This window comes from Corvus hawaiiensis, chromosome 2, assembly GCF_020740725.1.
Source record: "Corvus hawaiiensis isolate bCorHaw1 chromosome 2, bCorHaw1.pri.cur, whole genome shotgun sequence".
Classification (NCBI taxonomy): Eukaryota; Metazoa; Chordata; class Aves; order Passeriformes; family Corvidae; genus Corvus; species Corvus hawaiiensis.
Window position 1 is genome coordinate 72,880,944 of NC_063214.1, and position 24,009 is coordinate 72,904,952.

Here is a 24,009-nt window from a genome sequence, read left to right on the forward strand (position 1 = left end):
TAACTAGGGATCCAAGAGAATTAAAGCCAAAAAACTGTGTCCGCAGAGATTAAAGACTGGTCGGCCGAACCAGCTCAAAGTCCTCAATGCAGAGAACCTGCAATGCTGGGGTGAGTTCAGTTAATCAGAAGTCAAGGTAATTAACATTGTCTCTGCAGAGAAATAAAGGCCTGTGCTCCCAGCATTGGGCTTCCCCAATACCTAGTCTGACGTGAATGGCACCTCTGATCTGCTTTCCAGCAGTTTTATAGAGTCTGGGTCCCGCCCATGACTGCCCACTGCCCAGCCTCCATGGTCTTGGATGATTGGTGGAGTCTTGAGGTGAGGTAATCTCAGGCTGCCAATGGCTCGCTGTTGTCTAGGGGAAAGATGTTATCGGCTCCAAAGGTGGGAAAAGTCCTCATTAAAATTCCAGGTTGCCATGATGCTGAGTTGTAGGCCAATGGCCACGTTCTAAAAATAGCTCTCTGTCAGTTAGAAGATCTGCTTTTTGGCAAAGTTCAAAACTCACTTAAAACTTACAAAGGTTAAGAACACTTGGTAAAAGGTCTAAAACTGGGTTATAAATATTTCAGAGAACTCTTAAAAACGGGGTAATTAACTTGGACACATACAGGAATTAAGACATTGTGGGTTTTTACACTTTTTAGGGACTAAAGAGGGAAACAAACTTGTGGAACTTTTATTAACAAGGGATTTTTAAGGAGGAATCATGTAAAACACTAATCAGGGGAATAACTTGGGAACTTAATAACTCTCAGCTGGGTTGAGGGTAATTTGAATAAGCAATAATTAAACAATTAACAATTAAAAGTTAAAACACTTAATATGCAAAGGCTAACACTCAATCTGATATATGACACCTGCTTAAAATCCAGTCTGTCTGCAGAAGATATTCTACGCTGCCAAGACTTGTGTGATATGTGTGATATTAAACGCAGGAAAGCAATTGCTATCCTCCTGATGTGTAGCATAAAGACATACTTGAAAGAACTCAGCTGAATAACTCTTGCTTTACAGCAGTTATTCACCCAGAAAAAAAAATTAAATGTGTGAATATTCCAGATTACAGTATTAGTTGGAATTTTACTTGATCAAAACAAAGTAGAATATAAAGGCAGCCTATTTGAGGAAAGAGTGGAAACAAGACAGGGAAATTTATCATGAGGGGTTTTCTGGTAGAGGAGACTGGCTCTAGATGGAGAAGATTTAAAGAAGTGGACAGAACAGCACAATGGAGAGGAAACAAATGGATTCTGTGGGAAGTCTCCTCCAAAATCTGCACTGTCTTGAGGCAATGCCATTATTCTGTTGAGATTGATGAGATTTTTCTCTTGGCTTTACAGCAGCCAGGATCTCACTCCTGATGCTTATCACTCATGCTTGACCTTTCGGGCAAGGAAGTCATTGCAATTTACAGTACCTCAAAAAAGAACCTTTGCCATATGACTATTGGGCTGAGTATGAAGACAGTCTTTATGTGTCAGAAAGGCAGAGATATACTTAATTCACCTGAAGTGCATCAAAGTCAGATTTCTGTATCAGATCACTCTGTTTACAGAGCAGGAGGAAAGCTGGGCATGTCTGGATTTATCCCACATGTTGACTCACAGCTATCCTATTGAGAGCCAAAACCACTCCTAGTAACACTTCCAGTCACTAACAGCAACTGCCAGCCAGCAAAAGTAGATAACAAGAGGTGAACTTTCAGTCTGCTTTAGCCTGAAACTTGAATCTTGGTGGAAAAGGGATTTTATCTGTTGGAAGTAGTAACTGGAGGCACATCAGGCATCCTCTATTCAGTGGTCAAGTCTTCAAAGGATTTGAGAGCAGTGGAAGTTCTTGCATCTGGAAAGCTCTCCTGAGCTACACTCTTCAGTGCCAAAATTGGTAAGTCCATGTTGTAGCAATAAGCTTACCTGAGGAACTTGAAATGGGAATTAAATTGAAATTAAAAAAAGAAACATCTGTGCTTGACTTGCAGTGTTTTCCATATAATCTCTGTTTAATTTACAAGTAGAATTTCTCCTGTACTCCTGCCATGTGTAATGTGGGCTCTGATTATCCTGAAAAGTCCTTCTTCTTATTTCAGCACCATCAAGAAACTCTTCAGCCATGTAGCTAGACTACTAAAAAGTTCCATTGACACAAAATCCAGTGCCTAAATACTTAGCAGAGTTGGAATAATAGGATAAATTGAATGCATGCCAGTATCTTCTGACACAATTTCAAGCAGAGATGTTATTGAACCTCTTAAGGATGTGTTTAACAATACCTGTATTCATCACCTTTTAATTGTAAATGAAGTATGAGTGACACTGTTTTATTATATTGCAAGGAGATTTTCATGCTATTTAACATGTGTCTTCTTCTCTAAAAGATGACCATAATTATAAGGATTGGGATGACCACCTCATAAGGGAAAAAGGACTAAGCTAGACACTACTTGTCCTATGGAATTTATTTATTTTTTAAACAATTTTCAAAAATCTTTGCAGAAATATATAGTATCCCACTGATAGGTTTAATTTATTGGCAACTGGCACTGAATTCCTCAAAACCTTTCCACCACCAAAGGTTTTACTTTACAATTGCATTTATATCTTGGCCTATCTAACCTTCATTGTACATATCATGCACAAACTTCCTTCAGGAATGTGGACAGGAGGTTTATGCACCTATCTGATACTGGGTCTTTGAGCTGAGCTTAGCATATGTTCCTACTGAATTTAGAAATTGTGCTTGTAGTCATTAATTCTAACTTATTGAATATATTTACCCAGTAGATAGAAAGTTATATTTTCTTGGATCTGGAACAATAGTCTAAGTTACCCCCAAGCTTCAACAGGTTTCAAGTTTGGTTCAGATTTTGACTTGCATTCCACCAGAATGAATACTTGCTCTGGCATCTGAGCTGATTGACTAAGTCACCTCAGGCAGTTGAAATCTACTTCAATTCGTAAAATTGGCCTGAGATATGAATGTCTGTCCTCTCCTCGGTTACAAAGTGGGCATAGATGTGAACTTGGGCAAACTTGCATAATGAAATTGAACAACTTATTGGTAATCAACAACATTTTAGCTAAAAAAAAAAATAGAAGAATTTAGAAGAAATGAAAATGTTGCAGGAAACAGGGTAGCAGTCACAAATGAAACAGCATGCCATGTGCTCTAAATAAAACTAGAGACGTCCCTTCATATTGTATCAGCTTCTTAACCCAGACCTTTCAAGCTCTGCAGACAGTACTGAAAGGGTGAGGGATGCCTAGGTCAGACTCTTTTGAAGCTGCATAAATCATGACTATATCCTATCAAATGGATGGTCTTACACCATTGATCATTTCTTGGAAGTAAGATGAGAAGGCCTGGATGTCCCACCCTGACCATGAATGCTTGGACCAGCACTGCTGTTGTGTGTCTCACTTCTGCTTTGTGATTTCCAATGTAATGCCACATAATTCCTCCTCATTTCTGTGGGCTTTTGCTGGAGTTGCATTCTGCATATGGACTTTTCTGGAGCAAATTTTTCCACAAGCAACATAATATGGCTACCATCCAAAGCTCAATATCATTCCAGTTCTCTTTCCTGAGATGAAAAAAAAAAAAAAAAAAAAAAGAATTATGATAAACAGGCTCCTAGTACAGGGTGATGAAAGGAGCAAAATTAGGGTAACTTTTCTAGCTCTGATTTTCTTTTTGCATAAGCAAGTGAAAGAAAAACATTACATTTCTATTTTCACTATTTTATTTGCTTAGAATCTGTAACAAGGAAATGGCAGCAGACAAAAGCAGCATTATATGTTCAACATAAAATTTTGCAAAACTGCAATAGAAATAGAGGGAAGATTGCTATGTGTCTAATTCAGGTACTAATTTTCATGGAAATATTTGAAGAATAGCCAACAGAAATGTATCCAAGCACTCTGAATAAAGGTATCCCAAAATTTAAATCAAGAAAATTAAAAATCAATTTTAAGAAGACTAAGGATAAAATTTTCTCTTATTCTTGTGTGAAAGAAGTGAGAATGATAGAAGTCCCCCAACAAAATGAAGTGTATTTTAGCTGCCATTCCTTCTTTCGGGGATCTCAGTCGTGTGTGTTGAGAAAAGCTCTTCCATTTGTTGTGCTGAAGGGTTGCTAACTGTCTTATTTTCATTGCTCTGTTTCCACCTAGTGCTCAAAGTGCACATTGCACCAAGCTGTACGTATGTTCTAGAATCCAGAACTGCAAATCGGTGTCGCTCTCTGTTTTCAGGGAATCTGCAGTACAAATAAGCAAGTGTAAGATTAATTATCACTTTCATAAAAAGCACCAGTTCCCAGAATAAAGCATATCAGGTGTCTCCATGGTCTTTGCTGCACGATCTGTTCAGAAACAAGAGTGTCAGTTATTTGGTTTTACTCTTAGAATCCCTCTTGTGGATGCATTTTTTGTGGTAGTTCTCTTGTTAACTGAAGACAAATGAATGCATGTGAATAAAAAGGAACACCCATAGTAACTGAGAGACATTCATTACTCTCACAGGCACAAGTGTGTGCTCAGGATGAAGTCTAGAAAGGGATAGCTAAGACACCTGGAAGCTCTGAGGTGGACTATCATCCAGATACTTTCCTCATATAGCTCAGGTTATAAAATACCTTTCACATTTTATAACAATCATAGCATTTTGGTAACACAACTGGAGGATTCAAAAACTTGATTGTACCGCAGGATGAAAAAAAGGAGAGATTTTGTAATGGACTATGAAATTTGTATTTTTTTCAGGAGGTTGAAAAGAGCTAAAGACACAACTTGTGGATTTACCTTGCCAAATGTAGCAAGAGGCTTATGGACAGATACAGGCATACACAGACAGGACAAGTGATGTTTTAAATTGCTTTCAGCTTCTGAGACAAAATTTTTATGGTATATAGACTTATAAATATCAAAATAGCTAAATAACACTTAGTTGTACCACAGGCACCATCTGAAAAACACAGTAAGGTTATTTCTCCTGGTGTCTGATGTGTAGGAAGATGGAACCTCCTGTTCCACAATTTGTAGTTTGAACATTTTCTTTAGGAAAATGATGCGAGCTCCTGCTTTTCCCTTGTGCTTTCTCTTTGAGCGTGTGCAAAATATGAACAAGTTAATGCCCAGACTAAGAAACTGCAATGTCCTTGGCTTAGGAGAGTGTAATAATCGCTGGTCTACCAGGTAGGAGCAGCACAACTGTGGCCACCTTTTCCTGGATAAAAGCAGGGTAGCAATCACAAATGAAGCAACTTGTCATAAACTCTGAATAAAACAAGACAGACCCCTTTGAACTACACCACCTGTGATAACATTTATTTTATAATAAAGCTTCTGCAGCTTCTCTGGTTTATTAAGTGCCCCGCACTGACTGCTGCATTAGGCCACCCTGAAAACCTGTATTGGACCAAACTCCATCTGGATATTGGTCACCCAGTTTAGATGTGAGGCAGATACCAAGCTGTTTGCTCCAAGCCATGCAGATACCTCTACAGAGGCATATGTGTATGTCAGTAGGGAACCCCGAATACAATGGCCTGCCTATGGAATTTACATTTTTCTAGGTAGAGACAACAGGTGGGCTGAAGTTTTTTTACAGTTCTAGTTTTAGATTTAAATTTCATTTTACAGATCAATTTTTTTAACCTTTCAAGAGACTAAGAGCATAGGACTGTATAGGTCAGCATTTTCTAGCAGAACCTCCTTGTTAAAATACTGTATTTTTTTTACCACTTTGAACATTGCTATGAACTCTGAGCTACAGAATGGCTCAAGCCTACACCAGTTTTTGTTATGCAACCTTCTTGCTTGAATAGTAAAATCAAAATTTATTTACAGTCAAATTCTCCTTATTCGTGAAATAATATTAATTAAATGGTGCTTTTGATGGAGAATGAATGGGTAGGTGTAAGTGAACAGCATTATTTTATTATACTATCTGTTGCTACCTGAGCTCCCCATTCCTGAAAGAGAGCTTCCTGCATTGAAGCATAGATTTGGTTTGATTTGAGTCCATAAATCACCTGGCAGGAAATGTAAACTAGGGAAGGGATTGCTGTGGATCTAACTCTACAGTACAGAAAGCAGTCCTTGAAGAGGGCAGGGTCTGTCTGTGGGGTCTGTGAGAAAGTCCCACCCATCTGGAAACAGCTGCTCTTGTCTTGGATCATGGTAAGGTGAGAGGCTGTTTTATTCTCTACGGTTGCCCAGACAGGTGAAGACTATCTGAGTCTTTGTATTATTTCAGACAGTGTGCCTTTCCAAGGGGATGGAACATAGGACTTTGTTACAAGAGAAAAAAGTACTGCCTGTGTCTGAAAGCAACTATAAACTGTTGCAAGCAGAATAATTTTTTTTTTTAAAGTATGGGAAGCCTCAGTATTATCCAATATAATTAAAATTAGTAAATTTACTTCTAAATAATTATTTTTAATAATATGTTTAGTATTTCTTGTCTTATCATCCTTCAAGGAACTGCTCTTGGCAAAATAAAAGCTTATTTCCTTGGAGGACTGTATTTATGTAAATACTTAATAGATTGTGATTAAATTAAATTAGTACTGTGTATCCTCTTCAGACTTGTCTATATAGTCCTGTCCTGTGATCTTTGCACTAATGAGTGTTTGGATGAGAATATGTGGGGGGTTTTTTGGGAGAGAGTGTGGAAAATTAAATCAACTAAATAAATTATCACACTTAAAAGTGAGGGGTAACCCTTCTTCAATATTTGTAACGTTTCACTGGCAATATCATAGTTTGAATCACTCTTTTTTCTTGCAAAGGCTGTCAGGAAGAAGGGCACTTCTGCTTTTAATGTTTTCCTTTATAGAGGCATGGACACACTAGATTAGACCCACACACCATCCAGGCCAGTAATTTGTTTCTGACAGAGCCCAGAGGGAGATGCCTCAGAGGAAGGTGCAAGGACCTGCAGTCAGAAGCAAGGGCACTGCTGTCCTTCTAATATTAAAGTAGTAAATCTGTCCATGCAGCTTGAGCAGCCTCCTGAAGATTCCAGTGGTGCCAGAAATAATGAATAAACCCTTCACAGATTTTTCTGTCTATTGCACTGAGTGATTCTGAACTATGGCAGTGGTTCTCAAGTCTGATCCTTCTTTGAAGCTCCAGTGTAACAAAATGGAATGGCTGCTGTGACTTGGAGGCACTGCATGGGGCTGGGAGGCAGGGGCTACAACAGCAGGGGCAGATACCAATCCAAGGCCTATAACCATTCACAGCTGAACATGCCTAAGCATGTTTACTGAAAATCCCTATCTGCTGAGAGAGGTGAGCGGATATTTCCTTGTGACTGTTACAAGGGAGTAATCTAACCTCTTGTGTTTGGTGCTGCTTTGTCACAATTTCAGAACTTGCAGTTGTCTTGGTCTTACTCTCAAGTTACTCCCTGAATATATGGGTAGGACTTTCAAAGGTCTCAACAATAAAATTAAAGAAGTTTGAGGGAGGTCAGACATAACCAGAGGATATGTGACCTCACCACACTAGTGACGTGTCTGCCACTTACACTCAAAGCTGAGTCAGGCCATCTCTGCCTGCTTTAAATAATGCATGGAGCCAGAGATCCCTGATTATGGAGCCACCTGAAATTCCCTTTCCCTTTGTGCAGTCACCTAGGAGTGGTCAGTGCAGAATTACTGAGGGCAGGGATTGTCTTATATCTGGCTTGCAGGTGCCTTATTCTGAGCTCTGTCCATCTGGAACCTGAGACAGGTGTGTGTTCACCACTGTTTCCTCAAAGTACTGACTGAGGACCACTCCATTAATTACAAATTGATGAGAAAGTAATACAGGGGACATGTGGCCACCTTGGGATCAGAGACTCTGCATGAATAACCCAGGGGCCAGAACTGGGACTCCTCCTGATTGTATGGTGGCACACTTTTCAGGACAACTATAGAGAAAGCTTGCCATGTGGAACTTTAATTTTGTACATGACCATATTTAAGCTCAGTAAACTAATATTTATATTACACATACATTAAATTTACTGTAGAATTAAAACACATAAAGTAGTGCTTCAAGTTTCACTCATCTGCATACTATCTATGAAGTCTGCTTCTACTGTGTGGTCATATATTTACCTGAATGCATATTCTGTACCTTGTTGATAAATCAAAGCAGTTGAGTATTTTACCTTCCATAGTACTACTGCTAATGAGATACAGTACATCTGTACTCAGATTAGCTTGGATGTTCATCACTGAGCAACATCTCTAGTATTTACACAAAACTACAAGTGATTAAATACCTCAGTGGAAATATGGCAATATAACATGCCTATTTATTATGTTCCTCTCCTTTGCTTCTAATACATATTTATGCTTATATTTAAACATCTTCCTGTATATGAATTTTGGAATTTGGGCTTCTAATATACTTTCTTTCTGCAAACTTTTTAGTAGTAATTTCTGTCACAACAGAAGAATGAAAATAAATCAGTACATTTTAGTAATTACAAGAAATTATTTAGAAGGCAGAAATGGAGATGGTTTACATTTCATTGACTTTATAATTATAGAGTTGCCAATGTATGGGTGATCACCTCCTTCCTTCTTGTTTGTTATTAAATGAAGGGTTCAAGGAAGCCTTTAATTTTTTTCTACATGGTTGTCAGAGGTGGGATGTGGCAAGAATAGGAGAAAATGAGGAAGGAAACAGGTTAATGCTGTCACATGAAAAGAAATGTATATAATTAAAGAGAGAAAGCACGGGCTTCTTTTCAAAGTTATTAATTCTGTCTTGGTCTTCCCTCTGGGGTAGTAGCAATTTATATGGTGTACATGCGGCTTAGGGAGAAGAGAAATTGTCTTTCATCACAAGAAGCAGGACGGTCTGTGCTTTAGATGGTTGAATCTAATCTAGTAAAGCCACTAGTGCTGTGTGCCAGGGCTTAGTACTGGGGCTAAAGCTGGTCTCCATATTCATTAGTGATCTGGGCAAAGGAGCACAGTGCACTTTCAGCAGGTTCGCAGATGATACAAACTGGGCAGACTGGCTGGTGTGCCATGTGGTTGTGCCCCATTCAGAGTGACTGTGACAAGCTGGAGAACAGGGCAGGGAGGAATCTCCTCAACTTCAACAGTAAAGGCAAACCCTTATATCTGTGGAGGAAGAACCCCAAGCACCAGTACATGCTGGGGGCCCACTGGCTGAAAAGTTGCTTTGCTTAAAAGGTCCTTGGAGTGAAAGTTGTCAGGAAATGGACAACCAGATGACCGTGAGCTACTAACACACCTTTCATGGCAAAAAAGGGCAGCAGCTTCCTGGGCTACATTAGTAAGAGCATTGCCAGCAAGATGAAGAGGATCCTTTCTCTCTCAGCATGGGTGAGGCCACATCTGGAATACTGTGTCCGGTTCTGGATTACCCAGTAAAAAAATGATATGGTTTACTGCAGCAAGTCCAGTGCAGTGATGATTAAAGTACTGAAGCACATCTGAAGACTTTGGAGGTCAGATGGCTTCTTTAAAACCTAAAGCGATAATAGTTCCTGTCATTCAAATCCTCAAATTTTACCCTTCCCAGCAGTGTCTGAAAGATATCAAAGACCATTGATATGAAAACAAATGTTGATATCAGAAAAAGTTACTCCATATGGAAAAGGACATGAATTGGTAATAATTAGCAAATTACCCATATATACCAAATGATGTTTTTACTAACCTTTCCCATATGTATGCATGCAGAGATCTGAACAACGTATGATTTGTAGATGAGAGAAAAGCTAATGCAGTACTTCAAGATACTTTGGAGACCCTCAGAAGGGCCATAGATGGTTTCTTCTAAGTGTTAGAAAGTCCTTTTAATTGAAATCCTGTGGGAGACCTCTTGTGTTAAAAACACTGTAGCTGTTAGGGCAGTGAAATTACTAATAACTATCACTAATAACAATATGACTGAATTTACAGAGAGGTTAAAATACTAGTTTTAAGGTGTTAATTGTCCTTTTGTTTCAATAGTTGTTAAATTAAGGTGCTAACTTGAAAGAGCTGGTTTCCTGTCTGATATAAACCACCCAAACACACTGTGGCAATGGAATGTTCTTGGCCTACCTTGAATATTTTTTTCCTCCACATGCTTTACTTCATTTCTTTTGATTATGAGAGTTGCAGTGAATTAAATCTTGATGTTTGGTGATCTGACCAAGGCTAAGGGATTGGAGAGCATGGCCAAGGGCAGGACAGGCCAGGAACAACTGTTACTTTTGGTGGAAATGTAGTACTAGATTAGTTTAAACTGATAAAGAAACCGCACCCTTGCTGTTCACTGCAAAACCTATTGTCAACACCCATTTACTGGATCACTGCACTGTACAGTTAGATAAATGACAGAGATACTGATTCAGGACAATCTCTGTGGTGTTCCCTGAACATGTAGTCCCTGCAGTGAGGAGGCTGACCGTGCAAAACCCTGAGAAACAATTGTATTGAGAGGCTATAACTGCACTTACCCTCATGCATGAACTTCTGAGTGTTGCTTGTTTGTGGCACTGTCTTCAAATCACTTGGTTCCCTTGTTTGCAACTCAGCAACCCTCTTTTCTTATCCTCTGTGTTTGCCTTCATTTGCTCCTTCTGCAGCATAATTCAGATGTTAATCTGAGTGTTTTTCTGTCCAAACACAAGCCATGTGGATGGAATAGCTGACATGCCATGCATTGTTCATGGCATAGTTCTCATGCAACATCACTGCTCATCCTGTCTCTCTTCATTTGATTGCAGTTTTTCTAAAGAGTACAATTTCCAGGCAAAGAATTTTCTATTTTTTACACAAACATGTCTACCACTGCTTAAAACCAGTGGGATACATTAACCTTCATTTACCAGGATACTGTTTTTGAAACCCTTTGTGAACATTGCCATGGAGGATTTGCTTTGTCAGTATATGAAATCAGACTGATTTTTGACTTTTGAGATCCTTTCCTGCTTACTTCCATTTTCTCTTTGACATATTTTTCCTTCATTCTTATTTCAAAATGCCTTCAGTTACTTTGATACCTGCTTCCAAATATCAGTGTCCCTCTGCTCTCTGTCTTCCAAAGAGCAGCACTTGCATGTCCGAACTCCACTCTGCCTTTTCATAGACTAAATGTTGTTCTGGCAAACAGTGATCTGTGTGCATGTCATGGCGCTCCCTTATTACCTTTGGAAGGGGGAATTTAAAAGATATATTTACTCAAATAACTAAATACTGAAGAGGCTTCCTGGGAAGAGGTCATGACATGAGGCCTGCCAGAGTTCAAGAAATGTTTGGACAATGCACTCAGGCGCAGGGTGTGGTTCTTGAGGATGTCCCATGCAGGGCCAGGAGCTGGACTCAACGATCCTGTTGTTCCCCTCCCAGTCAGGATATTCTATGATTCTACTGGACCTTTTGGCATTGAATGTTTTTATTTTACAAAATTTTGAATAGCACTGTAAGTACTATAGCATAATGCCACAGGAGAGATAAATAAAATTAACAGATTTACCAGCTTTAGGAAGAAAAATTGTTTTCAAAATGTTGCCTAGAGAATAAGGTTGAATCCTTCCAAACAAAGACTTCAGTGTTGTTTGCAATAATGGCAAATAGTTGTTCATATATACAGAATTTTGTATATATATTCCTCTCAGCTATACTAATCAAGGTATTGAAATGGATATTCCAGACATCTCTTGTGAAATCTGTTCAAGAAATTTTGCTCTCATTTTCAGCTGGAATTATCTGTAGTTCCAGTAGGATATGCAGAAAAAGGAAATACCTACTAGGTCTCCCAGGCTCAAAACCAGTGCTATGTGTATAAAAGATTTAAAATTACATCCATGCTCCATGCAAAACTTCTGAGAAAAAAAAAGATTCGGGTTCAAAATCATGTGACTTTTCCAAGGTTCCTGGGAACTTCCAGCCCAGACTTTATACTGGGGAGTGAGTTTCAGACCTTGAAGTGGTGGTCCCAGCAACACTAGCAAATAACTATTGTACAACTCTGAGAAGAGAAATTGTTTGATCCAGAAGCTGCTTGTCCTCACCACAGCTATTTTTTGCAGAAACCCACAAGATTTTACTGGCTGAATTCAATGGCTTCTGTATTGAGCTCTCCAAGGAGTGCAAAGAACAGCAGTTCTGGCAGTTTCATTTCCCCTCTGATGGCAAAAATAAATAAAAAAGAGAGAGCAACACTGTGACGCATAACTGCTACACTGGATTTTGTGGTATTGCTTAAACAGAGAGTCAGCGTGCAGCTCAGCTGTTTGTAACCACAGAAACAGAAAATGTTATTTGGAAGGAGGGGGGATGTACACCAAACCTATTATGTCTCAAACCTGACAGTGTTTCTTTAAAATGTTCTTAAACCTGTTTAACACACCCCGACTTTTCACCACTCCCTGGGAACATGCACCACTTACAGCAACTTGTAAATCAAGAAAAACCAAACCCAGCAATTTATTCTCCAGTGTGCACTGGATATTTTCACACACCCAGCTTGGCCATATAATTAAGTTACAACAAAGCTCACTAGCTCGGATCTTTCTGCTTCAACCTAAAATGAGTTCAGCACTGTGAGTTTAGAAGTCTCAAATATTCTGGAGCAGAATTGCATACTTAAAAATTGTATTAAGAAAACTAAGAAAATATTTAGAATTCGAAGGTTGTGATTTATGCACAACGCTATGAGGTTCTGTTCACAGATTCATAGAAGATGCCAAAACTCATTTATATTGTTTTATCTGAAGGTCAGGGATCTGAACAGAGTGAATATAGCACCTACAAGTAAAGCAGTTAAACCCCAAAATTCAAGACTTGCTGTTGCTATAGCTAGAGGGTTCAAATACAGAAAAACATGACATATTCTTTCTAAGAATAAAAGGAATATTTCATTTGTACCCATAAATTAAAGGGATGGAACTGTCAGGAAAGCACTGTTTTTTTGGTTTTTTTTTTCTCTCTTCTCTCATCTTATAATTTCTCTGTGTGGCAGACTCCTACATGGCCAGATTATAGTTTTCTAGTCATATTTTTTGTGTAAGTGGCCACAGTGCAGCAGGGGAGCACATTTTTATAGATGTAGTACTGTTGAGGCTGCAGAATGAGCTTTGCAGCTTGAATTTTGTCCAGACAGAGGGGAAAAAAAAATCTGTATCCTCGTTTCCTTTTCCTTTTAATTTGACAAGAAGCCATTGCTTTCCGCAAGAGGAAAAAATTATTTGAAATCCTGCCATTACATGGAATTCATCTGACATGTATAGGTATCTACACTGTAGATGCCTAGATCTGACTTGTCATTTTTAGACTTCCTTTCATAACAGTGAAAAGAAATAGCAACTTCCACAGCCCAAGCCTCTGACCTACTTTAATCTGTATTTGTGTGAGATTACATTAGGGGTGTTTTGAGTGATAAATTTAGAGATAAGAGCCTAGCTTTTGATGTAGCCTAGCTTTTTTTTGCTAAATAGGGCCTGTGATGGAAAGTCTCACCCACCTCTGAGGAAACAAGTGTTTGAAAATAGATGTCGCTGGTTTGGCGTCTCCTTCATTGAGTAGAATTCAAATTATTTACTTACACATTAATTGGCGTTTAGCTCTCTCAGGCTAATAGCCTGCATGGAGACCCAGAGCAGCCTACACCTGAAATTACTGGGTTCTTCACATTATGCTCTTACTGCACCATGGCAGGATCTGGAACCTGAGGAACTTATTTGTGCCTCTGTGATTACATCCAGATAATTATAATACTTCCGTTCTGATCCTTTCCCTTCTAATATCATCCAAATTTTTAAAAAATCATCCTGTTTCAAAGCCCAGCCTTGTTTTCATTTCACTTAAAAACAGCAACAAAAAGAAATGAAAAAAACTTCAGTTAAATTCTTCTTCATGTACTGAACATTAAAACTCATGTAAAAGTTTTTTCTGCCAACATTCTTTCCAAAGTACTCACAATTTGGAAAACAATTTTTAGAAGAATGTGATTTACTCAAAATAAAATGGAAGGAGAAGTTGATATTTAAAATGTACTAACTTCCACACCATTGCAACTGTCTATTGGCCAGTTTATAATAAGGGAAAAGTATTTTGAAAAGGCAAGAAGAAAGCTCAGTGGTTTCTTCAGCTTCTCAGCTCATAAGGCCCTGTTTGCAGATGTGTTAATTTAGGAAATGCATTCTCCTTTCCTTCACATAGTTTGTGATTGAAATATGCACCTGAATTTTATTCCTTTGAAGATGCTTGGAAATGCACTAAACCTTCTACTTCTGTGGATAAAGGAGAACAACAAGACAGCTGAATTCTTTTCCAGGGAAGCTGGAAGGGGAATGTGGAGGGCTGATGCCATTTCTGTGATACCATTTTCAATTTTACTCCTGCAGATGACATACATTTCAACACATATCATAAATCTGCTTTGCTATTTTTTCTGTTATTTGAACAGGTGAGCAATTTTATTGGATTGCAAAGGTATTTATTAGTAAGGAAAGGGTCTTAAACATGTACTAACAAAGTAAAATTCTCTCCATGTTTACATATATGCATACTCTCCACATTTGTCCTGTAAATAGAGAAGAAAGTCATTCTGAAGAAAGTGACAATGCTGAATGACTCTCAGCTCAGGGGCTGAATGAAAACCCCTTCACTAAGGCTTATTTCAATACCTAACAAATCAACATTCCACAGAAAAATGGTATCACTTTGATTGTATTGCTAATTGTTTGCATTATCATCAAAGAATTAGGAAATAATTTTAATGCAATTTTAGTTATGTGCCTTATACAAATTTTGTTCATAGGGTCATAACATGACAGTGGCAGTCCTTGGTCAGCCCAGTACTCTGTCTCCGACTCTCTGTTGCCAAAAGCGAATCTTCAGGAAAGAGTGGAAGAGCAGGGAAAACGTTTAAGTTGCTTTCCCTAAGTGTCCTTACAGTCTCTATCAATTTGCTTGTCAGGCTCTTCTTTAGCCCAATGGAGTTTCTGCTTGTTTAGTAGCTATCAACATATTTCTTTTCCACAAGCTTGTGTCTCACTGAGTTATTTGATGTATGGGTACACACACATGCCTATGTAAGTACATACATGCATACACACACACACACACACACACACACACACACGTACACATTTTTAAGTTCAACCCCATCCTTTCTGATTCCCATTTTTGGTCTTTGTCTTATTTTTGCAGTTACTGATTTTAGAACACATTTTCTAACAACTCTTCTAAAATAAGCTGTTTTGTGCTAATTATACCACAGCCAGCATCTTCCAGGAACAGGGAAAACCCTTCCTTTCTTCCATGCCCATATTCAGCTTTGATGTGGATAGAGAACAGGATCTGGATAGAGAATAGGATCACAATCTGTAATGTTTGGCTAGCATGCACAGCAGTTAAGTGTGCTGATAACACCAGTATGGAATGTACGTGTCAAAGGAAGATTTAATTAAATAGGTAGGATATTGTTTCATTGGGTTGTTTTGATTGGTATGAAATTTCCATGTAGGTTTTCAAATGACAATCAAGTTCTCAGACAACTAATTTGATCCAAATAATAAAAGAAAGAATTTCAAGAGAAGACTGCTTAGCCCTAGCGGAAAATCCAAGCACAATACCAGGGCAAGGAGAAGAAAACCAGTCTATCAGATAAGTGTAATGTGAACTTCCTCACATGGATATCGTTCTGTGGGGCAGATAAATCTCCTTATCTCTGCCATAAAAAAGTACAGCCTGTGGGGGTTGTCTCCTATGTATTTACAGTGCCCAAGACCAATTAAATGCTGTAAGAAAATTTCTGACAAGGAGCAGGAAAAAACTTTCCTCCTTTTAACATTGCCTCTTCTAATGTCTTTTAAAGACAGGATTTTTCCTGAGATCAGCACTGTTTGTTCTTTCCCAGAGCTCTCTCACTGGGGATTTGATAGAAATATTACAAAGTTATTCTTTAATGAAGAAAGCACATCTAGTCATAATTCTCACACTCCCTCTACTACTATTGGGCGTAATTTGGTTGTCATTTCTTTAGCCACCTGTGTGAATGTTCTTTGTCAATTCAGATACTGGTAACAAATTAACTATTTATCAACAAATAGTTGTTTTTTTAAGCTATTTGTCAATAACATAATCTACAAAACTGGCTATAGCCATTCAGCTGGTACCACACAGATGTCATTTGACTTAGATTTTCAGCACAATTTTCCTTAAATAACTGATTTCATCAGTAACCAATAAAACTAGTAACTGTGTTCTTTAGCTAGGGCAGTAATGGCAGTGGTGTAAGACCAAAACCCTAAAGTTTAGCATGTTTTTGGCCAGACTTTCAGGGACTTCTGAAATGTATTTCACTTATTTGCAGACTAAAGAGCTATTCAAATTGTGGGAAAATCAGGCCCGCTAACATTGAAGACTGTGTATCTCCATGAAATGTATTGGCACCTGCTATGAACAGAAGACACTGCTCAGACATCTTCTGTGGCAACTAGATGATGTGAAAAGGTTTAGACATTTTGCATACTATTTATGGCATTTTTTCTTCCTCCTTTAGTTTATGAACTTTGCCACACCCTTCGGGAGAACAATGGGCTGCAAATATGTCTGCATTGTGACTAAGGTTTTCTTAGCATTCAAAAAATGCATATGAAAAAGCTCTGACAGTGCTCCTTCCTGTATTCAGAAAGGTGTGGTTAAAAGATTGCATGTCTTACTTTAACCAGTCGAATGGTCTTCCCCAGTAACAGCAACCTACAATAACTAAAGGAAATGGCTTGGCTGGCAAAAGTTAATCCATAAAACACAACATTATCTCTGGTACATTGCTGTACTCACTCTGACAGTAACTTAATCTAGTGAAAGTGTTTTTAAGTTCTTCTGCCTCTGCACAAAAGCTGTTGCTACATAGTATTAAAAAATAACTCTCATGCCTGCCTATTTTAATCATCCAAGTGATGAAATACTGAGAAGTTACAACATAAAAAGAAAAATGAGAATTCCATACATAATATCTAAATATTAATTTCGCCAATGGTGAGGCCAGTATTTGTATACCATAGTAGAAGGACTGTAGCATTATTTTCTCTCTAGTGAATATTTAAACTGTCAGGAGGTAGAAAACTCCAGGTAATTGTGTTCCCTCACCCAAAAAATGATAGCTCAGTGGTTAGGGTAGCCTGCTGGTAAAAGTAGGCTGTTGTCAAAAGGAGGAATGATTTGAACTTGGGTTTAGTCATAGCCTAAGTGACCTTTCCAACTGGCAAGGTATTGCTTTCTTGTTCTGTTCTTTGAATGAGTGAAGTGTGTTTAAGGAGTTAAAAGAGCACAGCTGCCTGTCTCAGCATTGTAAGACCACTGAAGAAACTTGCCATAAGATAAGCCACCACAGTGGGCACAGAAGGGAGGAATTTGAGACAGGAAGGCCCTAATTCCAGGCCTGGCAGAGGCAATATCTGGTTAGCACATCCTGGTTAATGGATCTGGACAAAAATTCTCACCATGGCAAACTGTGTGAAAAAAGCAATAGTTCATATGCATATCACTGGTCAAACAAAGGTCACCCCAATTATGGGACAGATGGCATCTGCAACCAACAATGGCCACCAAGGCCCCCCAGATATGTCTCCGTAGATACCTGGAACTTGGGCTGTATAAAGGTGGTACTATTGTCTGAGTATTGAAGGATAAATTACTTGTCTGTAGAACTTGCTAAAGTTTAGGGCTTGACATACTTCAGTGATCTCAGGCCTCGGGGGAGCTTAACAAAGCTTGTGAAGAAAAATGTATCACTGATCGTGGACAAAAAGAATGCAGAGTTTACAGGCTACAAGGACATTTGACAGAACTTCCAAGATAAGAAGGAACTAATAAATGCAATTCATGTGGGGCGATCATGACCACCGACTCACAATCCACTGACCCAAGAAACCCACCACATCAAAAGAAGAGAAAGACTGAGTATGCAGACTAAATAGCTCTAGAGTTGAGGGAATCATTTAACCAACAGAAGATAGAATACTAACTAATAAGAGATGTATAAATGAAAATTTTGAACAAGCCCGGGATGCCCATCTCTCTCTCTCTCTCTCTCTCTCTCTCTCTCTCTCTCTCTCTCTATCTCTTCCCTCTTTTCTATTTCTTTCTATCTTTCTACCTCACACTCAGTTTAAAAATAAATCTGTATTATTGACCTGGGCATATGGTCTCTCTCATTTGTACCTAAACTTGGGCAGAGGCATCTCTTAATCATCGAATTTTAACAGCATGAGCCTTGCATGTGGATTAAGCAGAGGAATCATTTTTGAGCATGAAGGAAAGAACAAAGTTGTTATAAAGGACGCCAGGCACTTGGCACTGCCAGTAGTTGCCCTTTGCAAGGCAGCCCAGGACATTACTTATCTACCTTTAAAACCCATATCCTAGTAGGAGCAAGGAAGCCCATGAAGAAAGGGGCTTTCCATCTCACATTAGATCATTAGTATATTTTATTTTGAGGTGTCTATCTAGGAGCAGGAGGACTAGAATCTTCAGGGAAAATTATAATGTTATAATAACCTGCCCATGGAAAAAAGTCATACTTCTATTTCTCCCTCTCCTCTGTGTTGCAGTCATGAATGCTGCTAGGATTCCTACAGCCATTTTTAACCTGGTTCTGAGTCACATATACCTCTTGGTAAGGGTGTACCCACAGGCAATATATTCTCTTGGTTAATTATTTTGACCAGAGTGAAAAGCAACCCTGTATAAAGAGGTAGCACAGGTCCCAACCATCAGCTTATTTTATGTAGGGCTGGACTGGGAATTTAGGGAGGAGCAGGCCTTGCGTTAGTCACCTTCAAGAGGAAGGTGTCACCCTATGCATGAGCATCACTTCCTTTTCTATTCGCTGCAATGGGTTCTTTTTTTGTACAAGAGGCCCCTTCCCTTTTGACTTAATGTGTTAGAACTGCTGCCTACATATATAGGTGAGCTTAGACTAAGCTTAAGCGAGAAAAATGTACAGGTGGCATAGATGTGCAACCCACCTCCCAGATAAAGATTACATTAACTAGCTGTGTTGGTCTGCTAAATGCTGCCTTGCAGCTGGGCACTATCCACTGCCAGCACCTATCTATATGTTTCAGTGTGTATTTGTAGTCATTTTTGACGCGAGATCTATTGAACATAATTAACTTTGGAGAAATCAGGGCCAATGAAAAGGACCATATTGGTGAACTAAGTAGGAGTAGGATATGGGCCTAAGCAACATCCTCTGTTTGTCCATATTATTATCATGCACAGTCCTTGACAAAGTATTGTTCATGCCAATTATCTGTCTCTGAAAAAAGACTTGGGCATGAACAGATCCCTCTGTTACAAGCTCTGGACTGCTTTCAGTAGGAGTGTGGATGAGGCCACACAGGTTTTTTTGAAAAGCAGCTTTAGTGATATAGGTACAGAACATGATGTGCTGCTTGTCCTCAGGCCAGATACTGGGTTTTGGTATGTTTCATTTAATAGCATAAATGTAGCTGCTTTATCCTGTCTTGAATGAAAAAAAATTGAACATTACTTGCTAGACTGCCTTCAATCTTCTGGACATACCAGTTATTGAATCTTATAACCCATAACACTGTAGTTAACCAATCCTACTTGGAAAGTCTGAAGTATTACAGGACTTCTCTTTTGGAGGACTGACTGTATGAAAAAATGTATTCAGTAATGTATTCCTCCCTTTTTGGGAGGAGTCACAGAATCATATTTGTCCAAAAAGTTGTCTTGTGAGTCACTGCTCATTCCCAACTCTCTGTTGTGAATCTATGTGAAAGCTTGATAGAGCTAGGCTACATTATTTTATTTTCATGATGCTGTCTTAGAAACCTTAATAAAGATGTGGAGGTAGCACAATATTTTGCGGTATGTTTTGTACTGAAAAATGGAAAACCAACAAAAATTGACAAGAAAATCATGTAGAGGAAAATGCATTTTACTAGCAATCAAGGGACATAGACTTTTTAGAAAAGTGTATGAGCTGAAGCTAAGAACACTGAACACAATCATCTTGTTCAGAAAACGATGCGAGTTGGGGAGTATGATAATTTATTGCCACTGTAGGGTGCTATAAACATTTGACTTTAATAACACTGAATAAGCCATCCAAATCTAAATTATGGCACTTCTGAAATACTTATGTTCAGTTTTCTCCCAGTGCTACACTATTTTAAAAGTCAACATCCCCTACTGGCAGTTTCTTAGCAGACATGGTGAGAATTCCTTGGATGGCAAATAAGCCTCCATTGTTGATGAGGTATTTAAAAAGAGCCTGCTTGAAATGTCCTCCAAACTGTGTTAAAAATCTAAGCTGCAAGAGACAGTGGCCTCTGATTACTGATCACTAATTTGTCCCTATTGCTGGTTATTAATAAATGATAAAGAGGATTTAACGTTGGGAGGAATTCTAAGATATTTCTTTCTTTCTATCATAAATCATGACAGGCCACACACTCTCTAAAATCAAGCTATCAGAATGATTTTGATGGGGTTATATCCAGTTATATAAGCCTAGGATATTGCCATTTATGTTAGTATCTTTTTTCAGAGAACTTCCTCTTTTTCTTGAGAGAATGATAAGCAAAAGCAGAGCATTTACTTAAGTCCCAGTGTCCTGGGTTGCAGTGTATTCTATTACCATCCCCATCAGCTGTTGAAATCAGGTGGGGCAGTGTTTCCTTGCCTCCTCCCCCCAGACTATCTTTCTGTTAATTGCCCATCATTGTCCTGCCACATGACTCAGAGATAACTCCCTCCGGACTATCTTCTGTTAATGAGCCTAATCAACACTTTGCCTCATGACTCGTTACCCCATTGTGAGATGCTCCACCCAGAGGGAGGAACCAAGCATCCCATCGTGGATATAAGCTGAGGCTGAACACCAGAGACACTGGCTTCCCACTGGATTTCCAGAGGACAGGAGCTACGCAGCCACCATTGGACTTCCTGAGGAAGAGCAGACTGTTTTACTACAGGATCACTGCTTCAGAGGACTGCAGCCACCATTCTACCAGACTGCTACCACCACCCTGCCTAACAGGGTGTCAGGTTGTACCTTGACTCTGTCAGTTTGACAGTGTTTTCTTTTACCTTTTTTTTTTTCCCCTTTTCTTTAATTTCCATTAAATTGTTATTCTGACTTGGTGCCTCCCACTGGTTTGTTTTCAAACTAGCACACCCAGGAAGCAGATTATTGATAGATAGATATGAAACTAGTTACTGTCAGCTACAAGGCACCTTACTGGTTGAACTAAAAAGAAAAATTTGAAAAATCCTTGAAATGTGATAAATCAATAGTAGTACATCACCCAGTGCAATGATTAGCTGAATTACATGCTTCAATTGATAGTCATTGGTTGTCAATACAACTTGCTTGTATTTTTGCATTGCTCTTTTCTGACACTGCGGAAAAATCTGTGTCTAGACTACTGTCTGTCTGTGCTTCAGCTTGGATGTTTTCTTAAGAGCAAGAAAGGTAGTAAGGGTGATACAACTAAGTTCTGAAATAGTCTGAGAAATTAAATTTCACTATATTTCACTTCTGTTCTTCCTTCAATTAAATACGGACCTTATACTAGAGAATTACAAGAAAGCTGAAACCTGACAGCAGAACAGTTCACACACTCTGACCATTGCTGGATTTGTGAGTGTTACTTGTTATACTGAGATCCAGAGGCAAAGTCTGAGTTCCTCTGAATTTCTGAAAGCTGAATTTCTTCAGAGTATGGGAAGTTTTTTCATGGAAAATAGTTATGGGTCATTTTCACTGTATGAAACATGTTTATGCTGAAACTGTTTGATTTCTGATACACAGCACTGCATCATATATTCTTTATTCATTATGAACAATGCTTGCATGTGGTTACAATACAGAAAATGAGACAGAATGTTTAGTAGTAAGTCAGATTTGCTTTAGTCTAAAAAGAGTTTAAATGTTTTTTTCCAGCTTTGAAAAATTAAGTAATCAGCATAGCTAACACCAAAAATTCACCAACCAATGAATATACTGGTTGTTGCAGACCAGTCACTAAAAGACAGCTGGCCTGCTTTATTCCTAGGCTGAGGTCAGTACCACTGCTGGAATTCCACATGTATGCATTTTCCTGCAGACTGTCTATTCTGTCACACCAGACGCCAAAGCCTCAGCAAGGACTGCCTTAGAATAAGCCTTGGGCTTATTTTGGGTAGCAGAACTGGCTTGCTCTGCCCCATAGTTTCTTTTCTGTGTTCAAAGGCCATAACTACAGGAAAATACCAATTTAATTTCTCCAGACTGTATTGTTTGCGTCTCTATTTGTGTTTCTCAAACACTTTGGCTAAAGAAGGCAGTGCTGTGAGACAAGCGTATCTCTGATTTAGAAGTGGAACTTGTCTGATTGAACGTAAAACAACAACAAATTCATACCATATAACACCTGAATTGTGAAAGAAAAATGTTTCAAAAAACAAAATATTCCTAATCTCAGGTGTTATTATAAATCAAAGCTAGATGTCCACTTCAAGTTAAAGTGTATGTAGATTTTTTAAAGCTAATTCCCATTTAATGCTAGTTCTTCATTTCTTATGAGGAAAGAAAGACATCTGTTTCATATGAGAGGCAACTAAATTCTCAGTATGTCTGTAAAGAGACGTATTCACAAAAGTTTCTTCTTTTAAGATAAACACGTAGTACCTGAAAGTCACAGGACTGCTGTAAGTATTTTTGACTTTAAGAGACACAGAATTTGAGATATACAAAATCTAGAAGTGTTTGCTTTCTTGTATTCCTTAATGCTGAGATTTGTGGTACTTAATAGTTTATACGTGGTATTTTCTTTGCTGCTCTGCTTCGTCAGCTGTATTTTATCAGATAGAACCGATGGGTAGAGAATAGCTTCATGCTACTAAGTACCACGCCTATGAAAATGTAAACATCAACAAAAATACAGATTATTACTAAGTTAATTCATGTCAGTTTGCTTTGTTTGCGTTCAAAGAAATTCTTAATTTTCACAAAAGACAAGGTTGCCCAGCATCTTGCTAAATGACCTCTTACACATTTCATTACAAAAGTTCCCCAAATATAAAATAAGGTGGACTTGTATAAGATACATTAAAACCAGCTTCTGTATCTTAAACAGAAGCATGGAGCTGTATACAGTATTGCTATAAGAAAAGTATAGATTTCATACTACTGTATTTACTAATAGTAAGGCAGCTCTTAGCCTATAGACAAACTTATTTGCAGCCATTTTAAAGAAAGAAAAGTGAACACAAGTTCTCCCCTCCTTTGTTTATTGCCGGCAGTACTGACAGAGAATGCAAATGCGCAGAGATAAGAGAGACTTGCAACAAAATCTCCTGTGGGAGGGATTTCCCCCCAGATCTTTTGCCTCTGCCTACATACTCAAATGGTGAAAATATTTAATGCAGATCAGATCCCAGTGTGTGTTCCCGACTTAACACTTCTGCAGAACTTTTCTCTGTTGAAATATGATGTTACTTCGTGTTTGCCCATGTAAATACCTGCAACTCTGTAGCTGAGAGGCAGCCCTATATCTCTGCAACACGTATTTCAGTAGAAAATCCAAATGACTGTAGTATATTTTTCCAAATGGTAATTGCTTGGTTTTCTGTTTCAAGGTCTGTGAAGGCAGTTCATTTTGTGAAACCCAACCCAACCCTACTGCACTTGAAAAGAACAGCAAGCACAGAAAGGTAACAACTCACCCGTTCTCTTAATTGATCTGGTATTTCTACAGGGTGCCACCCTTTTCCACACCTCCTACCTCCTCCTTAAGTGACTCAGCTTCTGAAGGAGAAACCTCCTTACTTTTCAGGCAGCTGGATGGGGAAGAACAGTTCAGCTCTCAGTCTGCTTTGATTGTGCTTCCTCCAGGTTGACTAACCACACTGAGCCACGCTAGGACACTGACTTCTACCATACCTGGGTAAGGACGTTTATTGTTCTGGTTTTATATACCATGGAGGGAAGCTCCTACATTTTCAGACGTTCT

General features: G+C 38.7%; 1 protein-coding gene across 7 annotated transcripts in view; it reads left to right on the top strand.

The window, feature by feature from the left end:
• Positions 1 to 1,659: 1,659 nt before the first annotated feature.
• The window catches only part of SCEL (sciellin), a 70,343-nt gene continuing 47,993 nt past the window's right edge, over positions 1,660 to 24,009 (top strand). For 5 of the 7 annotated variants that reach the window (XM_048295668.1, XM_048295672.1, XM_048295674.1 and 2 more), the window contains exons 1-2: positions 1,660 to 1,890; positions 23,755 to 23,943. The gene's annotated coding sequence lies outside the window, so the exon portion shown is untranslated. Of the gene's footprint in view, positions 1,891 to 23,635; positions 23,711 to 23,754; positions 23,944 to 24,009 lie in introns of all 7 variants that reach the window. The other 2 variants (XM_048295669.1, XM_048295670.1) reach the window with 2 other exon arrangements.